Genomic DNA, 4,582 nt, shown 5'->3' with positions numbered 1-4,582 from the left:
ATCTGTACTGAAATTCTCAAAGTCTGGAGTTTTGATAACTACAGTTTATAATTTCATTGTTCATTGATTCATTTCAATATGAAAGACTCTTAGCTTAGAAAAACGACCTAATGCGTACTTGTGTTGAAAAACTACTACAGAGATTGAAATGCTTCTTTATACCAAACACTACTAACACTAGTATAGCTAGTATTTGAATATAGTTTTGATTTTTGCACTACCGGAAACAACGAGGATGCACATCCTAAAAATATGCAAAATATGTTAGCTTGATTACACTAAGACTATAGATGCTATTTGGGCCAGTCTGGTGGTACAGTCGTCAACTCGTACGACGTAACAACATGCCCGTCATGGGTTCAAGTCCAGAATAGACCGTGCCTCCATACGTAGGACTGACTATCCTGCTACGGTAACAAAAAGTCACTGTAAGCCAAGCCCACTTCACTAGTGGGTACAGGCAGGCCTTTACCGACAACGGCTGTTATGCCAATGAACAAGAAGATAGATGCTATTAAAATAATGAACTAACTGCCATAAAAAAACGACAGAAGAAAATTAATCCCTAGCGAAATCAGGATAACATATTTGGTATTCGTAACAAGATATTAAAAAAATGCGATATTATTTTCTGGACTTTTAAGGAAACCAGGGGCCCCAACTCTATCCCCTGCTTAGGGCCCCGAGATGGATAAATCCGCCTCTGCTTAACACTATTAGTGTTGCAACTGCAACTCCGTCGGCTCCTCGACGGCGGCGAACAAGATATAACGACCGTTTTATTAACGTACAAAACTTTACTTTATTTAAAAAAGGATCGACCGATTATAAACTCACAAGCTTGGGTTTTAGTAGTTTTAAAAAAACGCGGTCTATCGTTCGCTAACTTTTAAAGAGACCGTTTGTTCTGCGCACGGTGTATTTATCCCTTTTTTTTCCCGCGATGGCCGTTGCGCCATCGCGTTACGCAGCGAACGTTGCCCTTTCTGAAATGTTCGAAATTCGAAGATCGATCTTGTCACCCTATCTAAACGTCTAAACCTATCTCCTGTCATTTAGCTTGTTTACATTCCGCATGCCATAATAAGGGACACGCGGTTTGTCGGCACGGTTACTCGTAACATTCTCCCCCCCGGTAAGTCGCTCTCAGCGGCTTAGCTTCGTTGTGCCGACCTCCAATATAGCAACATTTACTGCCGGTCTATCTAACAAACCACTATTTGTCTGTATAGTTACGCGCCGCACTTGATTGTCAGCAGCTCGATACACCTTTACAATTCGTCCCCTAGGCCAGCAGTTCCGCGGGTTGTTTCCATCCGCAACCAATACCAAGTCGCCTTCATCTAATGGTTTCGTCTGCTTGTACCATCTCGATCGCTTCGTTAGTGTTGGTAGGTACTCGATTACCCATCTCTTCCAAAACATGTGTGCAAATTGTTGTGCTGATTTCCAGGATTTACGCACGGACGGAGTGGAATCGTCAAAGGGTAGCGGAGGCTTGCTTCCGTTCGAACTGCCTAAAATGAAATGATTTGGCGTTAAGGGAGATTCAGCTTCATCTTCGAGTGGAATTTCTGTCAGGGGTCGTGAGTTAACAATCAGCTCCACTTCACTCAACCTAGCCCGTAATAGCTCATCGGTGGGGTGATGAGGAAGGTCAAGAAGGCAAGCGTCTTTTTATTGATTGGATCAATCTCTCCCATGACCCACCAAAATGCGGTGCTGCAGGTGGGTTAAAACCCACTTTGTCCCGGGTTGCACAAACTCTGCCATCAACCGATCCACATCAATCAGTGCAGCAGCTTCCTTCAGTTCACGAGATGCGCCTACAAAATTGGTGCCTCTATCACTAACGAACTCTAGTGGCAGTCCCTTTCTAGCGGTGAAATTGCGGATCGCGAAAATACACGAGTCTGTAGAAAGACTATGCGCAACCTCGATGTGTATTCCTCTGGTAGTGAGGCAGGTGAAAATCACCCCCCAGCGTTTTTCGGTTCTTCTCCCGACTGCTACTATCATCGGTCCGAAGTAGTCGATCCCGGTGTAAGAAAATGGATGCTGGTAGGCAGCTAGCCGTTGGTACGGGAGGTCTCCCATAGCAGGATTTTGTGGAGCGGTTTTATATACCTTGCAGTATTGACAACAGCGTCTTACTCGGCTATAAGTGCTCTTGAGCTTCGGAACGTGATATTTAAGTCTTATTTCATTGAGTGCTGTTTGATGGTTCGCGTGTCGATATTTCTCGTGATACCAACTGATTATTAGTTCGGTGGCATAGTGGTTATTCGGAATTATCACCGGTCGTTTGGTGTCATCGCCAACCCACATGCATTTCTCAATTCTTCCCTTCATTCGCAGGACTTTGTGTTCATCGATGAAAGGGCTCAGTTGGTATAGCGGGCTAGTTTTTTTGAGTGGCTTTTTCCAAGGCTGACATTGTAGCTCGATATCGCTTAACATCCCGATTTCATCCGCATATTCGTCTCTCTGAGCTTGTCGATAGATTGCATTTTCAGCTTGTACCAGTTCATCCTGCGTAAGCTCTCCTCGTTGTTTCAGTTTACCCTTTCGACAATTTGTTATGAATTGGTATACGTATGCAACTGCTCGTAGCAGTCGCTGCCACTTAGAAAAACGAGTGAACTCTAATAGTGGCATATACATCGAGTGGTGCAGTAATTTGTGGCGTATTTCTTCGTCCGTTGCACCCGGTTCCATTTCCTTTTTTGGCCACTAACTGGTCGATTTCCATAGGAAATCGGGACCGCGGAACCATCTGCTGGTGGGCCCGAGTTCCGGAACCTTTGCCATTTTGTCCCTTCATCGGCTACGTTCATTTTCGTGGACACCCAGTACCAATCTACAGCATTAGAGGTTTCCACAATTTCGCTGATGCATACGGCAACGAATTGGCTATACTTTCGGTGATCTGCATTAATCCAGCTAATGACGGTTCGTGAATCCGTCCAATACACTTCACGAGTGATTTGCAGACGATGCGAGCTTTTTATTGTTTGGGCCAATCGTGTTCCTATGACTGCCGCTTGAAGCTCTAACCTTGGTATGGATGTGAAGGATATCGGTGCAACTTTAGTTTTTGAGCCCACCAATGCACATTCTATTAGCCCGTCTCTTTCGAATCTAAAGTAGGCTACAGCGGCCATCCCGTTCTCACTGGCGTCGCAAAAGATGTGAAGTTCTATGTGACATTGATTTAAATGCGTGGCCTGCCGGTAACACCTCGGTATGCTCACAAATTGTAAACTAGGTAGAACGGATACCCATCTTTGCCAATTCACAAGCAAACTACCAGAAATTTCTTCATCCCATTGAGTCTTTGCGCGCCACACTTCTTGCAGCAGGATCTTCAGGTACATGAGAAGGTGACCAATTAGCCCCAGAGGATCATATATAGACATGAGTATTTTCAAAATCTCTCTCTTTGTAGGTACTCGTCCTTGTAGTAATGTATGCGGCTCATATCGTGGAGAGATTTTGAACGTAAACACATCCGTCTCCGTGTTCCACCACATGCCGAGTACTTTCTCTGTCGCAAGTTCAACTGCGACGGGTGCTTCTGCTCCAGGCTCAACCCGGTTCATTGCAGCTTTAACCTTTGATGAATTGGACAACCAATTACGGATCTCAAATCCGCCTTGTGAGTGAATGAAGCGAACTTCCTGTGCTAATTGGATAGCTTCATCTTCAGTTTCTATACTAGAGAGCATGTCATCAACGTAGTGCTCATATTTGATGCATTCGACTGCCCTTTGATATTGTTCTTCAAATCTTTCTGCGTTCATATTTTTTACATAGTGCGCGGTGCTTGGAGAACATGCTGCACCAAACGTCATAACCTGTAGCACATATTGTTGAGGAGTGCTTCCAATTTCTCCATCATTCCAGAGAAACATTTGACTTCGTTGGTCTCGCGGGTTCATCCGCACTTGAAAAAACATTTCTCGAATATCACCGGTTACTGCTACCTTATATTCCCGAAATTTATAAAGAACCGTGAGCAGTCCTACAAGTTGATCCGGTCCGGTCAGTAAAAACGAGTTTAGGCTGACCCCATTCACCTTTGCAGCAGCATCAAATACTACTCGTATCTTGCCAGGTTTGTTCGGGTTCGTGACAGGAAAAATCGGTAGGAACCAGTCATTTGACTTTTTGCTGCTTTGTTCTATCGGTGAAAGCTTTCTGATGTACCCCTTTTGTTCGTACTCTGCAATTTTGGAGTGCATGGCTTTATTCAGTTCTGGATTACGGCGCAGTTTTCTCTCCAGACATTCGTGACGCCTCAAAGCCATCGCTTTATTATCAGGAAGTTTTATTGTGTCGTACTTCCACAGAAGGCTCGCTTCGAAATGCCCATCTACCAACCGAACATTCGAGGAAAGAATTTTAAGCGCATGTTCTTCGTCATCAGAGCGCAATTGTTTCATTGGTCGATATACTCCTAGCGATTCTAAAGAGAAGTATTCTTTTAGAGCCAGATCCATCTCATCGTCTTTTTTTTTATTGCAGGGGCAGATATGGACGTTCATAAATGTATTTCCGTCGTACCGGTTACAATCTGATG

At 44.3% G+C, this 4,582-nt stretch overlaps 1 long non-coding RNA gene across 1 annotated transcript; it reads left to right on the top strand.

Moving 5' to 3' along the window:
- Positions 1–1,003: 1,003 nt before the first annotated feature.
- On the top strand, positions 1,004–1,652 carry LOC120908328. Its single transcript, XR_005741122.1, has 3 exons — positions 1,004–1,135; positions 1,233–1,391; positions 1,454–1,652. It is a non-coding gene; the product is annotated as an uncharacterized LOC120908328 (long non-coding RNA).
- The last annotated feature ends 2,930 nt before the right edge of the window (positions 1,653–4,582 follow it).

This window comes from Anopheles arabiensis, unplaced genomic scaffold, assembly GCF_016920715.1.
Source record: "Anopheles arabiensis isolate DONGOLA unplaced genomic scaffold, AaraD3 Autosomal_pericentromeric_contig0024, whole genome shotgun sequence".
Lineage (NCBI taxonomy): Eukaryota > Metazoa > Arthropoda > Insecta > Diptera > Culicidae > Anopheles > Anopheles arabiensis.
The sequence above is the reverse complement of the archived record's forward strand: the minus strand, read 5'-3'. Positions and strand labels throughout refer to the sequence as shown.